Source organism: Hibiscus syriacus, unplaced genomic scaffold, assembly GCF_006381635.1.
Source record: "Hibiscus syriacus cultivar Baekdansim isolate YM2019G1 unplaced genomic scaffold, ASM638163v2 tig00016004_pilon, whole genome shotgun sequence".
Classification (NCBI taxonomy): Eukaryota; Viridiplantae; Streptophyta; class Magnoliopsida; order Malvales; family Malvaceae; genus Hibiscus; species Hibiscus syriacus.
Window position 1 is genome coordinate 240,416 of NW_024062379.1, and position 20,495 is coordinate 260,910.

The window sequence follows — 20,495 nt, forward strand, 5'->3', positions numbered from 1 at the left end:
TGAAAGAACCTTTATTAGCTTCCGAACACCTGTATTTTCAGGAAATCTTTGTACAGTAATATGCGATTATCTTTTAAAAAGTGAATAAATCATTCCTATTTAAATTCAATCTAAGATTCTTGCAAGGAATTGATTTTTTAGAGAAATGACCATATTTATTTATGAGGAAAAAGGAAAAAGAGTACATGGAAAACATTATGAAAAGTCAATACATAAAAGAAATACAAGTAGATACCATAGATCTCGATAATATGGATGCCTTTGAACTGACACACCGTTAGATGACTTTTGAGTATAAATTTTGTCAAGGGGACTTCAAAGATGTGACTACATTCAGGAAAGTGCAAAGTTCCTCCGAATAGCTAAGTCTACGGAAGACTTGGAACCGTGATGCTTTACTGCCTTGATCCGGGACCTTTCCAATGCACGAATCCTGGACTATTATCCAAGTCGCCCTTTTGGGTTTTCAACTTTGATCCATCATTGGTCTCAAGACGCACTTTGTGGGTTTTCATCTTGGACCCATCTTATTTTTTGTTCTTGTTTTTCTTTTTCTTTTTTCAATTTAGAGCGCACTCTCGGGTTTTCACCCTAAGCGAAATATTTCTTGACTTCATCCAAATTAACGAGATAAGTTAGTTTCGGCCAGTGTATTTCAGTCAAGATCAGTGCTCCTCTGGAGAAGGCCTTTTTTATGACATAAGGCCCTTCCCAATTTGTCATCCATTTTCCTCTGAAGTCTTTTTGAATTGGCCAAATCCTCTTTAGTACAAGATCTCCCACACAGAATACTCTTAGGTGCACCTTTTTATTATGTGCTCGAATCATTCGTTTTTGGTAGAGTTGACCATGGTGAATAACATTCAACCTCTTTTCTTCTATTAGGTTCAATTGATCATATTGAGTTTGCACCCATTCTGCATCATCCAATTTAACTTCTGAAAAAACCCAGAGTGATGGGATCTCTACCTCAACGGGCAATACTACCTCCATCCTATATGCTAAGGAAAATGGGGTTGCCCCAGTCGAAGTTCGTACCAAAGTTCGGTAAGCAAACAAAGCAAAAGGTAATTTCTCGTGCCAATCTTTGTATGTATCAGTCGTTTTCTCCATTATTTTTCTTGATATTTTTTATTTGTTGCTTCTACCGCACTATTCATCTTTGGTCTATAAGCAATAGAGTTGTGATACTTTATATTAAATTGTTCACAAGCATCATCCATCATCTTGTTGTTCAAGTTTGTTGCAATATCAGTAATGATTCTTCTAGGTAAACCATACTGACATATGATCTCCTTTTTCAAGAACTTGTAAATAGTGGACTGAGTGACACTGACATATGACACAGCTTCTACCCATTTGGTCAAATAGTCAATTGCTACAAGAATGAACCGATGATTATTTGAAGCTTTTGGGTGAATTGTCTAATGACATCCATGCCCCACATAGAAAAGGGTCATGGTGTCATCATTACATGAAGAGGGTGAGGCGGAAAATTTATGTTATCCCCATAGATTTGGCATTTATGACATATTCTAGCATAGCTGATGCAGTCGCCCTCCAATGTGAACCAGAAGTATCCGTATCTCATGATTTTTCTTGATATCATATATCCATTTGTATGAGTTCCGCAAGCTCCATCATGTACCTCTTCCAAGATAATTTTTTCCTCTTTTGCATCTACAAATCTTAACAAGACTTTATCATGGCTTTTCTTGTATAAAACTTCCTCATCAAGAACATATTCGACCGCCATCCTTCTGATTGTTTTTTATTAGTTTCGATGGCTTCTACTAGATAGCTTTGGTTTTTAATGTATTGTAGAATGTCATGGTACCAAAGCTTTGTGTCTTTTATCTCTTTCATTTGGTAATAATGAGTCGGGTACTTATACGACTGCATGTCAATTGGCATCATGTCAGACTCCCCATCAGCCTTGAATGATGCTACCAAGGTAGCTAAGGCATCAACCATTTGATTTTCTTCTCTAGGCACGTAATGGAAAGTGACTTCATCAAACTCTTCAAGTATATCCAAATGAGCTTTTTGTATTCCACCAGCTTTACATCTTTTGTCTCCCACTCTCCTCGAAGCTGATAAATTACTAGGACAAAATCTCCATATACCCGTAAGGTTTTTATATTCTGTCCAATAACAGCTCGAATCCTTAAAACACAAGCTTCATACTCCACCATGTTGTTAGTGCAATCAAAGTTCAATCTGCTTGTGAACGAATAATGATTTCATGTGGGTGAGACCAGGATAGCTCCAATGCCATGCCCTAACGCGTTTGATGCACCATTGAAATGAATTTTCTAGGTGTCACATGTGGAAGTGCTTGCTTCTTCTAAAGATATGGCCATCAAATCTTCATCTGGGAACTCGAAGTCTAGTGGTTCATAGTTTTTAAAGGTTCTGCTTACTAAGAAGTTAGATATGAAACTTTCTTTTATAGCCTTTTGGCTTACATATTCAATATCAAATTTATATAATAACATCTGCCATCAGGCTAACTTTCTAGAGAGAGCAGGCACACCCATCATGTACTTTAGTGGATCTAACATGGAAATCAACCAAGTGGTGTGGTACAACATATATTGTCTGAGCCTTCGTGTAGCCTAGACTAAAGCACAACAAGTTTTTTCAATATGTGAATATCTAACCTCGCAACCAGTAAACTTCTTGCTCAGGCAGTAAATGGCTCTCTCTTTCCTTTCAGACTTATCATGTTGGCCCAGGACATATCCCATTGAAATCTCAAAGATGGACAAATACAAGAATAAGGTGTGCCCAGGATGGGAGTCATTAATACAGGAGTGCGAGATAAATACTCTTTTATTTTCTCGAATACAGTCTGGAAGTCCTCATCCCATGTTCAAGAGTTGTTCTTTCGAAGATAGTGGAAAATTGGGTTGCACTTGTCGGTCAACTGAGATATGAACCGCACAATATAATTCAATCTACCCAAAAAACCTCGAACTTCGCTTTGTGCTTGTGGGTGAGGTAAATTCTGGATGGCTTTGACTTTATCCAGATCAATATCGATACCTATCCTGCTAACCACGAAGACTAACAACTTTCCAGATATTACTCTGAATGTACACTTGTTGGGATTCAGTCTCAACTGGAACTTTCTTAACCTTTGGAAGAGTTTTCTCAGATTCTCGACATGTTCTTCTTCTTTTTGTGCTTTGACAACCATGTCATCAACATAAACTTCATTTTCCTTTTGCAACATGTCATGAAACATGGTCACTATAACCCTTTGGTACGTTGCCCCAGCATTCTTTAATTAGAAAGGCATCACCTTGTAGCAGAAAGTTCCCCACATTGTGATGAATGTGGTTTTTTTCCTGTCATCTAGTTGCATTTTAATCTGGTAATCGACAAGGGGAAGTTGTCTTTATGATTTACCTTATTGAGGTCTCGGTAATCGACGCACATACATAATTTCCATCATTCTTTGTAACGGCACTATGTTATCCACTCATTTCAGATATTTGACCACTTGAAGAAAGCCAGAATCGAACTGCTTCTTGAATTCTTCTTTTATTTTAAGGAGTATGTCTATTCTCATCCGCCTTAGTTTTTGTTGGACGGGTTTGCATTCTAGCTTAATAGGTAGTTTGTGGACTACCATATATGTATCTAGCCCAGGAATGTCTTGATAGGACCATGCAAACACGTCCTTGTACTCCTGATGTAAGTCTATTAGGCTTTGCCTTGCTTCAGATGAATGTGTTGTGCCAATTTTACCTTCCTTATTCTCCTCTTCTATGCCCAAATTCAAAACTTTGATTTTCTCTTCATATGGAAATATTTGTTTGTCTTCTCTTTCCACCATCCTTAATAATTCAGAATGTAAGTTGCACTCTTCTTCATTGTCACATTCATCAATTTCCCGAATACAAATGAGTTGTTCAAAATCTACCTCCGGATTAGAATCATCATTGTCTGCATCATTAATATCTGGGGACCTGAAAGGGAAAGGAGAAGAGAAATGTGTATATGAGAGAGGAAGGTATACTAAAGAAAAGGAAATGAAGGAAAAAAATGTTTTCCGAAAAAGAAACTGCATCTTTTATTCAATATGAATAAAAATAATTTATTAACCCTTACAAAAGATCACCTATTATCTTGGGTATAGGCAAATATGGAAAGTTTAAGTATTACTCTGAAGTAAATTTGAAAACCACAAGTAGTTCTTCAGTCGTCCAGTTGTTAGTACGAACCCCTATGGTAACGGATGGATTATGGATCTATCAATGTCTTCAGTTTTGTTCGTTGTTATGGAATTGATGCTCAAGTATTTCAAAGCAACCTCCAAGCCTAGTAAGGTCATTTCAAACACATAGCCACCATCTCTAAATGTATCTTGAAGAGGAGGGAATATCATTGGTTCCCAATGAATTTCATCCCCAGTCAATCTTGCCAATCTTCTTTCTCGGCACTTCTGAATTTTCTTCATTTCTGTTGGAGATTGGGCTGAAACCCTAGCCCAAATTGATCTAGCTTTATGACAGGAAAAACGAGATCAATTCTTCCCTGCAAAAGTCTTCCAAATCATTTTCCTATCTCAACACTTTTTCCCAAGGTTTGTTTTAGCTCCATATTGGGGCATTCTGAGAACCTAGGTCTAGAAATCTTTCCACCTTCAACCACGAATGTGGCATTTAAAATTCCAAAGAACGGAATGAACATTCTAAAGCATCATTATCCACCTCAATGTATGGGGCATCAGTGGTCACACTTGCCACTATATCTTCCTCAGCATTGATGATGATAAGGGTTCCGTCAATAACGAACTTCACTTTCTAGTGAAGTGTTGATGGCACCGGCCCAGCTTGGTGTATCTATGTCCTCCCTAAAAGGTAGTTGTAGGAAGGCATAATGTCATCACCAAGAATTTGATTTTGTAAGTGGTGGTCCAATGGTTAGGGGTACTTCAATCTTGCCGATTACCTCCCTCTTTATCCCATCAAATGCTCGGACCACACTCTAGCATGCTCACATGTTAGAGGTATCCATTAGTAGTCTTTTTAAAGTGACCAGATGCATCACATTCAGAGCATACCCGTTTTCTATTAACACACTTAACAAGGCATATCCCTTGCAGTGAGTTGTAATGTTCAATGCTTTAGCCCAACCTCTTCCTCTGATAGGATCTCTTCATTAGAAAATGAGATAAGATTGTCAGCCTGAATGTTGTTGACCAGTATGTGCAGCTTATTGAATGGTATGTCTTACGATACAAAAGTATGATTTAAGACCTTCAGTAATGCATCTCTATGTGCCTCAGAATTCAGTAATAGTTCCAACATTGAAATACGTGCTAGCAAACAGTGTAGTTATTCCACAACACTGTATTCACTATGCTTTAGGAATTTCATAAACTCGATTGTTTTTTTCTCTTTAATAGGTTTATTTACCACTAGTTCGTCTCCCTTAAATGGATTAAGTGGTCTCTGGGGTGGATGAACTTTCTGGGAATAACACTTCCAGCAGCATGCCCCACTTCATCAGCACCTTCTTTCAATGTGCTCACTTGGCAATCATATTTCCAAGGCACTTACCGATCATCTTTATAGGGAAAAGGTATGGGTTCTACAATCACTACCTTCGTTGGTTCCTACTCTATCGGCTTCACCTTAGGGGTGATTATCAAAGGGTGCTTAGCGCCATATCCTTGACCATATAGTTCTCCAGTTACACAGATGTCTGCTTCTGGAGTGTGCTTGTTCTCTTTATAACATTTCAGCTCTTTTCTGTCCATCTTCACCTGGATCAAGGCTCTAAATTCTGGACATTTCTGCATATCATGTCCCTCTTCGTTGTGATAGCAACAATAACTACTACATGTATCCTCTGTTGCATTGAGATGTGGTGCAAGAAATCATGCCTTCACCATTTGTCTCCACAGCCAAACTAAAGGAGACTTTACTTCAGAAACACAGGTTTTAACTTTTCTACCTTTCTTTTCAGTGACTGCATTAATCCCAGCCTCCTGATGATTAGGCAAAGAATTTTGTGCAACATTTGGTGCTCCTGAGTTGTTGAAGTGGATCCAATTCCTGTTCCGCATTCTCTGCACGATCCTTTTGAATACGAGGTAGTTCTCAATTGTGTGCCCTGGAACACCGCCATGATATTCGTAATGTGCATTCTCATCATACCACCTGGGGTATGGGGGTTTCATAGGTTCCACTGGATTTGGTGACACTACATGAGTGTCAAAGAGTTTCTGATAAAGTTATTTGTACATCGTGGGAATATGATCGAAATGTTCATTCTCTTTCTTTCCTGGATTCCCTTAAATCTTTCTTAGAAGTATCTGATGGTACATCTACAGTTGATTTTGGGTTAGAGATTGTAACACATTTTTTGGCGTTGTAGGTATTGATGTTGTTGATCTCTCCATCCCTCTTCATCATAGGAGGTTTCTTGCTTGACTCCCCTCTTTCGATCTTGCCTTGTTTTATGGTTATTTCTATCATCTCCCCGGCCATAACCAAGTCAGAAAAATTTCCAGATATGATTGCAACCAGGTGCCCGAAGTAAGGAGCCTTCAGTATTTGCACAAAGGGTTTTCTGGTTTCCTTCTCATCCAAATGTATATGAACTTGCACAACTAAATCCCTCCATCTCAGTGCATATTGTCTGAAACTTTTATTATGCTTCTTCTCCATATTTTGAAACATAACTCGATCTGGTCTCATATCGTTTACATGATTGTATTGTTCTAAGAATGACTTAGCCAGATCCTTAAAGTCCTGATATGAGATCGATTTAGCTAGTTGTACCACCGGATGGTTGAACCTGATAGACTCTCCTAGAAGTAGTGAATCAGGAGTTGGTTATTTTCTACGTATCCTGTCATCTTTCGAAAGAACATGGTAATGTGAGATGAAGGGCAACTATTCCCATCGAACTTTTCGAAGTCTGGGACTTTAAATTTTGGAGGAAGAATCAAATTTGTTACGAGGCTTGTGCTTTACAGCGGATGAGTCCCATTGATTTCTGGTAGGATTCCCGGTGAGATAACCACTTGTGGGGTAGGTGGCACAGTTACTCCTTCAGATGTCCCTGTCCCAAGAGTACTTGCCTGATTTAAGTCGGATAACTTTGTGATGATTTGATCAGCCAAATATTATTGGTTTTAGTGATCGATTCCAAAGTGCTTTGATTATTCTAACTTATTTTTCTTTAATCTCCCTTTGTAACCTCAGCATGTTCTCTTCGAGTTGAGCAATCTTAGCTTCCATTTTCTTCTTCTTTGAACGGGTATTATGAGGATGACGTGTGCCCAATTCTTGGCGTGGTATGTAACACCCATAACCCGTATAATTATACCTATACAGATTATAGATGTCACCCGAATTTCTAAAACCATTTTCCACTTCAAAAGTGATTAAAATTTATTTTCTTTAAAATGATAATTGATATTATAAAAATATCATTCCATATAATTGTATTTTTCATTATAACAAATTTAATTCGAAAGATTTTTATGAATAGTGATGAACAGTACCCGTGAACAGTGAACAGTTTACTGATACGCAGCTACAGTGACGTGAACAGTGCATCGATGTACCAAAAATTCGAACTTAAAATGTGCATCGATGCACTGCTATAGTAACTTCCGAAAATTACTTAAAACTTATAAAAATTAACCTTTCATCACTATCAAGTTACAAATTTGTTTCCAAATTAATTCAACAAAACAAATTTAACATTATCAAATTACATGCCACTATCTAAATCAAATTACATCATAGGATGTCTTACTGATATTGAAATATATTTCTCGATGCTTGATGTCGTTCTGAAATCTTTACTCTACTAGTGGCTTTTTACCTACACGTAAAAATCATCACATTAAGTATATACTTAGTGAGGCAATTAAAACAATAAACAGTGCAATACAATTCATCCATGAATTTCAATGTCAAATTTAAAATTACATAAAATCATGTTATTTGCATATCCAATATTTTACCATGATCAAAATAATATAACATTCTTATCAACAAATTTACCATTTATCCCATAAGCTCATAAACTTGTTTTACCAACATACTTTCATTTATTCCAGAAGCTCATAAGCTTATTTTACCAACATACTTACCATTTATTCCATAAGCTCGTAAGCCTATTTTACCAATATACTTACCCTTTATTCCATAAGCTCGTAAGCCTATTTTACCAATATACTTACCATTATTCCATAAGCTCGTAAGCCTATTTTACCAACATACTTACCATTTATTCCATAAGCTCGTAAGCTTATTTTACCAATATACTTACCCTTTATTCCATAAGCTCGTAAGCCTATTTTACCAATATACTTACCATTATTCCATAAGCTCGTAAGCCTATTTTACCAACATACTTACCATTTATTCCATAAGCTCGTAAGCCTATTTTACCAATATACTTACCCTTTATTCCATAAGCTTGTAAGCCTATTTTACCAACATACTTACCATTATTCCATAAGCTCGTAAGCCTATTTTACCAACATACTTACCATTTATTCCATAAGCTCGCAAGCTTATTTTACCAATATACATACCATTAACCTCATTTATCAATCACCATTGGAATCCATACATTCTATAGAAAATTCATACAATTCATGTAATTTCCTTTTAATATTAGCACTCTCAGTGCTCTATCTGGAAAATCATACGCTTAGTATGCTTCCCCTTTCATTTTAGCATGCAAAGTGCCCTATTCAAAAATTCATACCATTAGTATGATTTTGTTACCATTTTAGCACATGAAAAGTCCTATGTGAAAATCTATACCATTAGTATGATTTTCTTATCTTTGTAGCACCCTTAGTGCTTTATCTAGAAATCCATACACTCAATATGATTCCCTTACCATTTTAGCACATAAAATGCCCTATCTGGAAATCCATATTTTCAATATGATTTCCTTATCATTTAGCACACTCAGTGCTCCATATGGAAATCTATACACTCAGTATGATTCCCTTACCATTTTAGCACATAAAATGCCCTATATGGAAATCCATATTTTCAATATGATTTTCTTATCATTTAGCACACTCAGTGCTCCATATGGAAATCTATACACTCAGTATGATTCCCTTACCTTTTTAGCACATAAAATGCCCTATATGGAAATCCATATTTTCAATATAATTTCCTTATCATTTAGCACACTCAGTGCTCCATGGGGAAATCTATACACTCAGTATGATTTCCTTATCATTTTAGCACACAAAGTGTCATTTGGTAATCACTATACATACATCAATAAATTATGTTATTTTAACTATTACTACTTGTATGTACATAATTAAATGCACTCACCTTGACACTTTATAATTTTCAAAATATGTTTGTCCATAATAAACCCTCTTTATACTTGACTTGCTTCTATCACAAATCAATCACGATCTGTATAAATAACAAATTCATAATGATATATATGTTATTATTGTACTAACATAAACATATCCCATAACAACTCCATAATATTTGAAACTCATTATCTATCAAAATACTTAACTCTTAATATTTCATTTTAACCTTGGAACCAAATTTTCCAATTTATACAAAATGGTCTTTCACCATTTTATCACTTAGCGTCTTAATACCAATAATTCCAGCATTGAAATATATTCCCATTCAAATACTTTCACAAAAGCATAATTTCATTTAAGTACCCCCAACTATGCAAATGTTATACTTAAATCACAAACCTTTTCAACTTCCAAAATAGTCCTATTTCAGATCTAACACTCATTTCAATTCTCAAACAACAATTTTCAGCATAGTACATCAATTATATAACATTTACACAATAACCCATCAATTTTCCAGAATTCAGACAACTCACACTTCCTTTAAAGAATCAGTATTCTGTATTGATATACACACGGAATTTAATTACGTTTCTTCCATTGAAAACTAGACTTGAATAAGAATATATCCATATAAATAAATTCTTCTAATTCATTTTGTACAGTTTATGGTGAATTTTCAAAGTTGATCAACAGAATCTGTTTTGCAGAATCTGCTGTCCGATTTTTCTGACCTTTCCTTGGTTAAAAATTCATATCCTTTTTTATACACCTTGAAATTGATCCCCATTTGTTTTAAACAAAACTAGATCGATATATGAACATAATATATAAAAATAACCTCCAAATTATTTTTATATAAATTCTGGTGAATTTTCAAACCCACTGTCAATCTCAAAATCTAAACTATTTTCTTAAACCTCATCCTTAGGTTCTTAATCAATTCTTACAACCAATTCTTTAAAATCACTTAACTCTTCATAACCCATAAAACACAAGAATCAACATCCCCTTCATCAACTCAAGATAAACTTGAACATGAACCCTAGTAATATTCATGTCAAAACACAGAGAATTGAACGCAAAATATTTTTCCTAATCACATCGAAGTGTATTTCTCAACAAGATTGCTTCAAATTCAAAACAAAAATACCTACCTTGCAAGCTTGGAGGTGTCGGTCTTGGATGAAGAAGAAGCTGAAGATGCTCCACCATATTTGATATTCTAATCCTATAATAGATCTAATACATGCTTAATAATATTTCATAGAATTTTTTATTCAACGCCATAGGAAATTCCATTTTTGCCCTTAATGAATCTTCAAATTCACCATAAAACCATGACATCTGATCCTTATCATATTACAAAGTCAAATATGAATTATTTTGACTTTTATTTCCAAAATACCCCTTGAATTTTCAAAAATTGCATTTTGGTCACTAAATTCCACTGTTTCGATTAAATCTGAAAAATTGCACAATTCAAAACCAAATTTCACTGATCCAAAATATTAAAATAATATTTCCAACCATTTTATAACATCCTTCAAATTTTCGTAAAATTCCAACTCGATTCGAATTACCGATTCCTTATCGGCTTTAACCCTTTCTAGTTTTTCTTTACTAAAATTCCAAATCCAAAAATTATGATTTCTATAAAACTCCACTCTCAAGAGTAAACCATCTATTTATGGAATAAAATTCTTTTTAGTAAATTTATCCCTTAATTCCTCAAACTTTTCCCAAGTTTTATACTTTAACCATAGAACTTTCAAAATTTTCATTTTGGTCATTATCTAAATTTTTGGGGTATTACATGGTATGTCCAGTGTTTATTCCTTTTTCGACGAGACATTTTCTGTTAGTTAATGTGAATATAAAGAAATGAAGAGAAAAAATAACAAATGCAAAGTATGTAAAAATGCAGGATGCATGAAATTTTCGAGGCACTAATCCAAAAATGCATTTGTTATTATAAAATAATCTTTATTGAGAAAAAGTGTTATTTCTTAAGAGACTAAAAACATCTCAAAGGTACATTCTAACTAAGTTCTATAGACCCCGAACAGCTTTTAACAGGTTAACAAGTCTTCTTCTTTCATCTGTCACCGACTGAATACCTTGTCGGACTACTCCAGTTTCTCTCGCCAAACTGTGCAAGTGATGTACCACTTTCTATACTTGCTCTAAGAAGTCTCGGATGACCATATCTCTGGCTTTCACCCTTTGTTGAGCTTGCTCCCAATGAAAACGCCATTGAAATCCTCCATCAAAGGAAACTATTTAAAGCTCACTTGCTTATTTCTTAAACTTGTCCACAATGGCCTCCAACTCATCTATGGTTTTGCCATCTTGTTCTTGTTTTCTTTGAAGATTCCTCTCCAGATCAACTACCTTATTCTTCAACCGTTTGTTCTGGTGTTGGCTTTCTAACAAACGTCTTTGGGAAGTCTTAAATTGTTCTTTCAGTGTATTTTTTTTAACTTGTCCTTCAAACTTCCTTTTCAGACAGCTGGCTTCACCTTTCCAGTATTCGGAAGATCTTTTCAGACTGGAATTGTTCTGGACTTGCTCCTAATATCCCTTTCTAAAATCTTCCAACTCAAAATAGACTTTCTTATGTTCTTTTTTTAACTTGTATGCCCAGTCCTTTTGAGAATCAGTATCTAACTTCCATTAAAATCTTTCAGCCTCGAGTTATCTTAGCCTTTATTTCAGCTCCTCCTTTTCAGCTTCGAATTCTTTCTTTGCTATCTCCAATTCGGAGGCAACTGGTTTAAGATGCTCTTTCATGGTCCGAGTATCTTCATGATCTGGTATGGGAATAATGGCATTATTTCTTAACTTCCGCCATTCCAAATAATCTAGAGTAAGAATGTCTTTAACAGTCACGACATTCATACGGAATATCTTCTTCCATGACTTAGCTATATCTTTAACCTTCTTCTTGTAGTTCCCCTCATGGTATGCAAATTTGATCAAAATATTTCATGTGTAGTTGGGACAAACTAGCATGCCTCATACTGTCAAAGTTCCAAAAGTGTATAATATCCAACTCCTCATATAATCCAAGTAACATTATGATTTCTAGTCTCCACATCGATAAAGGATATCATTATGGGTTAACCAAGGGGCTCTCCAGACAATGTCCTTATCTTTAAGGTGTGTGAATACTTTTACCCATTTTTCTTTTGGGATGCCTTCTTGCCATTTTAGCGTAAGGAATTCCCCCAAAGAGAGTAATGGTGCTGAATCGGCGATAAGAAATCTTGATAGTCTTCTAGAAGTGACTATAGATCCAGACCTGAAGAAGCTGTGTGCACCCTATAAATCTTCCTCCCCCAATCTTTCTATAATGGTTGAGTGAACGAAAAGTTTCAGCTAATATTACTAGTGCAGGGTTCACTCGCTTCGGTAGTTGTTTTAATAGTTCCACCACAACCGCCTCGATGTATCCCAAATTATTTGGGAAGATAACCAAGTCGTAGATACCTATTACGAAAAGGTTTACCGCCTTCCATTCATCTAGATAATTCTTCATTAGTTTCTTGATATGGGTCCAAGCAATTCCCTCTCCTTTACCCCTGTGTTGAATCCAGTCAGTTACCCACTTTTCATCTACCCCTGCAACCTTTGCCAACCCAGTCTTAAAAGGTTGGCTTTTGATGTTCTTGGTGTAGACCCAATCCATTCTGATTCCTTCACAATGTAGTAAAGTAGTATACTCTTCGATTGTGGGCACTATCTCTTCTTGATTATGTGTAAAAAAGATGTACCCCGGATTCTAGAATTGCACTAAGGCTCGAATTAGGGGCTAATATATCTTGACATAGAGTAAAAGCGTGATATCACCATACCACTGGCAGAATTTCTGTTTCTGGTCATTTTTCCAACTGTCCCAAATGCTCTAGAATTCTTGAACATCATTTGCTTAGGCTGCAGAAGCATAACCAACCCGATTTGATACATAGTTGTCTTACAGACTATCTCCCTTTTCCTTCTGAGTCTTCTCTGACCATAGCTAGACCACTGCATTTTTCAACTCTTGTATTACAACCCCTTTGTCCATTAATGTAAATTATTTGTGTTTAACTAAAAAAAATTTGTGGATCAATCACCTCTTTAAAACGATAAGAATGAAAAAATAAAAGAAAACAAAAAATGAAAGGAAAACAAATTAGTAAGATAAAAATAGCAATCAAAATAATAAGGAAAGTAAAAATTCCTACCCCGCATACTTTTATTCTTACTCGGACATGATTTCTATCCCGCATGTTAATTTTTGAGCCAGCCCTAAATGCATATTTTTCTAATTTGAATACTTTGAATAGAAAATAAAATAGGAAATAACTCAAGCATCCTAGGTTTTGAAATGGAGTTTTGGGGTGGGCTCTAATTTCTTATAGTCTCCCGATTTAGGTTCTAAAAAAGGTACCCGAGTTCTGCTTGTTGGTGCTCCATTGGGCTTGCCAGACCCTCAGTCCTAAGCCCATTACAAGCTTATGTGAACCGAGTTAAACTCGAGAGGACACATTCCCTTATATTTGTACGGAGAATAAATTCCCACGAAGACATAAGGTGTATGAATCCCGAAGGTTACTTGTAAGGCTTGTACGGAGAATAAATTCTCACGAAGGTGTCGCTTTCACCTCCACTTACAAAAAGGTTTGGAGCTCGGGTATAGAGCCTGAGAGAAATTTTAAAAAGCTGAAATCATTGAAAAAACATTAGTACAACTATTTATTTGAAAAAAATAATCAAAGATAAATAATAAGGATAGAATAGATAAATTAAAATTTAAACTCACAATTTTCACTTAAAAAGACAACCGGAAATTAATTTTGGCCTCACTCACTTACTTGTCCCCAGTGGAGTCGTCAAGCTATCGTAATTGTCCTTCGGGTGGGCCCGGTATCGGGCTTTGACTTAAATAAAACATGTCAGAGACACCACCGATCATTTACTTAATTAATTAGGTTGACGGACACCTTAATTTATTATCTTACATGATCTGCGTTTTACCAGAAATAGGTCGGATTCGGGAGCCGATTACAGTCAAGGAAGGATTAGCACCCTTGTACTGCCCTTTCGGTACCAATTTAATTTCTCGGTTATCTTAATTAGGAAAATTAAAAGTTAAATTGAAATTTAAAGATTTGATTCAAATTATTTACCTTTGGTCGATACAAATTTCCCTTAGAAAGTAAAAAAAACGTTAGATTATAAAATAAATAAATATTCAATAAATCAAAGAAGAAAAAAAGGTTAAATTAACAAATTAACAAAAATGTTAAAAGAGAAAAATAAAATAAAATAAAATGAAGAAAGTATTAAATTTTAAAAGAAATAAAATATAAAAAACATTAAAAGGAGAAAAAAACGTTAAAATGAAATATAAAAAAATGAAGAACATGTCAAAATTGAAAGAGAATAAAAAAAGAAATAGATAAAAATTTAAAAGATCAAAATTGGGGGATTAAATTGCAAAAAAATGAGAAATATAATCAATGATTAAATCGAAATATTCAAAATTCAAGGGCCAATTTATAACAGGTGACTAAAATGAATTACACATCAAAGTATCAGGGACTCCAGAAATAATTAAACTATCTTGTAATTACACTCTAGTCCTCCGATTATAAATACCCTAAAACCCAAAAAAATAATTTTTACATCATTCCAAAAATAAAATCCCAAAAACCTCTCAAGTCCTCTCCCCCAAAACCAATCGGCCTATGGTCGGTCACCTTTTACGGTGACTAGAACCGCTGCCGCTCTGCCCCGTCGGCAACCTCCCCCGGTGGCCTAAAAAAATCAAACCACACCAAAATATTCCTCTCGCCCTAGTGAACCCAAAACCACAACCCAAATTCCCTAAAATCGCTCTCATCGGCGTAGATCTAAGTCAAAAGGCTTGGTTTTACCTTTTTCGATAACTTTTCGCTTTCCCGGCGAACCTTCTTTTTCCTCGACGTACTCTTGACAATTTCGAAGGAAAATGTTTTTGTTAATTTTTTTGTTCGACTTTTTGGTTTGGTTGCTTCTTGTATATATTTTTTTACTTGCATTTCTTGTGGCTCAGCCGGAGGCTTTTATAGCCTTGTAGACCTTGTGGATCCGGATATCTCAGTTTTTACCGAGCACTTCTGGGTTATCTCCCAACTACCAACTCGTTTGGGTTGTTACTCATGTTTGCTGAGAATCACGGGGGTTACTTACTCTCGGTTTTGCTATTACTTGATTCCATTTGGCTGTTGCATGCTTCTTTGAGATTCATTTGATTTAATTGTTGTTTGCTTCCTTGAAGTCCGACCACTGATTTGGTCTGGTTTGGTCGGATTCTGGTTCATCGAGTTGCCCGGAAGTTGTTCCGAGGTCATTCCCGAGCGTTTGGCAAATCTTGTGACTTGATCTTGGTTGTTGGATTGGTTACAGATCCAACGGCCCAAGATCAACTGTGACGCCCCTTAGTTTATATAAAACCCTAAATCATTTTTTGGGTTGATTCAGGCCCCCTAACCGGGTTTGTTGGGTCAGGCTTACCCGGTAAGGCTCCTTGCTGGACCTCTGCTAGACTATTGGATTTTTGTACTTATTGGACCCTAAAAAAAAGAAAAATAATATTAATAACAATAATATAATATAATATAATAAATAATATATATATATATAATATGTATACTATATTTATTTTAAAAACTATAAAAACTATTTTAAAAATAATATACTATATGTTTTCAAAAATATTTAAAAAAATTATATATTATACGTTTTCAACAGTAGTTTTAAAAGCTATATATTATACGTTTTCAAAAATATTTAAAAAAATATATATTATATGTTTTCAAAAATATTTTTTAAGAACTATATATTATACGTTTTCAAAACTATTTTTTTAAAAACTATATATTATACGTTTTCAAAGATATTTTAAAAACTATATATTATACGTTTTCAAAACTATTTTTTAAAAAAACTATATATTATATGTTTTCAAAAAATGTTTTCCAAACCATTTATTATACGTTTTCAAAAATACGTTTTCAAAACATATATTATATACTTTCAAAAACTACATTTGAAATTATTTTATATATATTATATACTATAAAAAACCCATAATGTTTCGGACGAAAATGGGTGTCTACAGTTTTCATTTATGATGTTCTGGTTTATTCTCGAACTGAGGTAGAGCATGATGAGCATTTGATGATTGTTCTGAAGACACTGAGAGAGCACTGTCTATATGTGAAGCAAAGCAAGTGTGAATTCTAGCTTCAGAATGTGTCATTTCTTAGGAATATTATTTCTATGAGAGGTATTCAGGTTAATCCGAGTAAGATTGAGGCCATCGTGAGTTGGAAGCGACCCAAGAATGTCTCCGAGATTTTTAGTTTGTTGGGCCTAACTGGGTATAATTGACATTTTGACTAGGGCTTCTCGATCATTGCCGCCCCTTTGACGAAACTGTTGAGGAAGAATATTCCATTTGAATGGGGTGATGCATAGAAGAAGAGTTTTGAGAAATTAAAAACATCTTTGCCTCAAGCTCTAATGTTAACTCAACCTAAGCCCGGGAAAGAAATTACAGTTTATAGTGATGCTTCACACTCTGGACTTGGTTGTGTTCTGATGCAGGAGGGGAGGGTACTCGCTTATGCGTCCTGTCAGCTGAGGTCGCATGAGTGTAATTACCCGACCCATAATCTAGAGTTGGCAGATGTGATCTTTGCTTTGAAGATCTGGAGACACTATCTGTATGGAGAGAAGTATTACATTTTTACTGATCACAAGAGTTTGAAGTATCTTCTGACCCAGAAAAAAAACTTAATCTAAGGCATCGTCCTTTGCTTGAGCTTCTAAAGAATTATGATTGTGATATTGACTGTCATTCGGGTAAAGCTAATGTTGTTGTGGATGCTTTGATTTAAAAGCATATTCTTGATAGTTATTTTCTCCCCATTACTGAGCAAGTTGAGTAAGGTTCTACCTCAGATTATGCTTTTGACCGGGATGGAGTTTTATGCTTCAAGGGTCGGTATTGTGTGCCTGATGATGAGAGTTGAGACAGGATATCCTCAGTGAGGCTCATAGTAACCCTTATGTTATGCACTCCAGTGGAGATAAGATGTATCAAAATTTGAAAGAGAGATACCGTTGGGTCGGCATGAAGAAAGATATCTCTGATTATGTGGCTAGATGACTGACTTGTCAGCAGGTGAAGATATAACATCAACATTCGTCAGGTATGTTACAACCTATCAAGATCCCCGAGTGGAAGTAGGGGCGTATTATGATGGATTTTGTTATTGGTCTGCCTTTCACTCCTTTTAAAAAGAATTGTGTCAGGTTATAGTTGATAGACTCAAAAAGTCAGCTCACTTTATTCCTGTATAGGTTAATTATTCTTTGGAAAAGTTGGGTAGATTGTATATCTTAGAGATCGTCAGGTTGCATGGTGTTTCGTTATCTATCTTTTTTATCGAAATCTGAGATTTATTTCGAGATTCTAGAAAGCACTATATGAGGCTCTAGGTACTAGACTAAATTTAAGTATAGCTTTTCACATGCATACTAATGGTCAATCTGATAAGGTGATCCAGGTTCTGGAGGACATGTTGCGGGGTTGTGTGATTGATTTTCGTGGTAGTTGGGAGGACATTTTTCCCTTGGTTGAGTTTGCTTACAATAATAGCTACCATACTAGCATTCGTATGTTACCGTACAAGGTACTGTATGGGCGTAGATGTCGCACCCTGATTTATTGGGCTGAGTTGTGTGATAAAAATACTTTGGGGCTAAAGTTAGTTTGAGAGACTGAGGACACCATCAGATTGATCCATGACCATCTGAGAGAGGCATTTGACAGACTGAGATTTGGAGATCAAGCCTTCAAAAAGGTATCTCCTTGGAAAAAGTGTTGAGATTTTGGTGCAAAGGTAAATTGAGTCCAATATTTATTGGGTCATATTGTATATTGAAGAGAGTCGAACCTGTTGCATATCAGCTTAAGTTGCCTCCCCAGCTCAGTCGTACTCATTATGTATTTTGTGTGTCCATGTTGAGGCTTTATCGTCCTAACCCTAGTCACATTATTCAGATAGAGGATGTTCAGTTTAGTCCAAATTTATCCTATGATGAGGAGCCTATTCAGTTTTTGGATCGAGATGAGAGAGTACTAAGGAGCAAGCGCATACCAATGGTAAAGCTCCAATGGATTAACCGTAGTCCTGCAGAAGCTACCTGTGAGACAGAGGAATCAATGAAGACTCAATTCCCACATCTATTTGCTTCAGGTAAATTTCAAGGATGAAATTTTCTTTGGGGGAGAGTTGTCACACCCCTAATTTTTAATCAAACGATATATTTAATTTAATTATTTAATTTTAGGGGCTAAATCAATTTTTTTTTGAAGAATTAGGGGTTAGTTTGTAAGCTATCAATAATTCAAGGTTTTAAGCTCGAATTTTCCACTTAATAATGACCACATATGAATAAAAATCAAGGAATTAAAAAAATGGGAGTTGTAGGATGCTAAACTCGTGTACTGTAATATCAGGGAGCCTATACCTCTACCATCTAGGTTAGGTTGTTGTTTGGGGTTTTAAATAATTAAAATAATTTTTAATATTTTTTGTCAGATTGTAAATACTCAACCATCTCCCCATTCAGATTCAAAAACCTAAAATCCCTAAATTTTTCCCAAACCATAAATCCCTAGCCACTCATTATTGTTACCCCTATTCAAAAACCCGTTGATCGTTGACTTTGATCTTAACCCATCATTAGCTTTGACTTTGACCAAAAAGTCAAATTTTTTACAAAGTCATATTTTTTTTTATTTTTCGACGTCTTGAATCCAAATCTGAAGTATGTTTGTCCAAATTCAAACCCGAAAGCCTCTGAAATGAGCATTAAACCCGAACATGAAAATGTTTTTAAGTATTTTATTTAAGAATAATTAAATTAAGGAAATGGTCGATTTAAGATATTATTTATTGAAGGTACCCGTGACTCTCTCGACCGTTCGACAACTCGACCCAGTTCTCTCAATCCGTTCGACCCTTGAGCCAGTGATTACTCGTATGATCCATGAACCTTATGAATACTTAGGTTAAAATGTTACGTCGATAGTAACTATGTTGCATTATGATTTAGGTTCGAGCACTGCTGTAGAACGTGGCAAGACAGGTGCTCAATAGATTCCCTGACTGATCCCTTTTTGCGAGGTGTATTCCTTGTGTTCTGTATACTATTTATCTGATTGTTCTACCTATTTGAAATGTGAATGATTAATTTATTTTTTTAAAATCATGATTCCTGACAATACCCACGTCTTTTGGTTCTCCGATCTTCTCTCGAATATCCATATCACAATGAATTCGAGTAGATTTTGGACGACCTGGTTCCCCTAATAAAATCGAATATGGTTGAATTGTAAGGAAAGTTTGAATCTTTTTCATTACCTATCAGGGGAACTCAAATTCATATACCTTTAAAATTTGTGAAAGTTGATATATGAGATCAACATAACGTTTATAGTCCATTTGGGAGCGTGTAAAAACCGCTATGACATAGGAGTATGGATACTCTAAAGATTAAAAAAAGCCACAATCACACCACATTTCTTGAAGATTCACTCTAAAAGAGTTAAATTCAGTCACTTCAAGAGATCGTGGCATATATGGTACACGAAATAATTCACGAGTACAAGAAACCGACTTCAATTTGAGGATACAACTTTCTTATATAGATCTACCACTAACCTTGGGTGATAAATATTACATTTTTGCTTCCAAGTAAACGTTTGTCCCCCGAGCTTTGCAAAAAACTTACCAAACAAAAATATATCATTTTAACTTGTACAAATAAAAGTAAATGATGCACTCCTTTTAAAGTTGAATTGATAGCCTCAGTCAAGTTGGTGGTCATATGACCATATCGAAACTCCCTATCGTATGCATTTGTCCATATTTTTTCTCGATAAGTCTGATGTACTTAAAGCCGAGTTCATTTTTTGGCTTGCAACTCTTATGGCATATACTTGAACCTTTGGGGTAAGATTTCGTAGCCTAAGTTATATATACTAGTTAGTTACAAATAAAAAAAATGAAGATGAATGAGACATGAAATTGAAAAAATGTAGCATATTTATGTATAT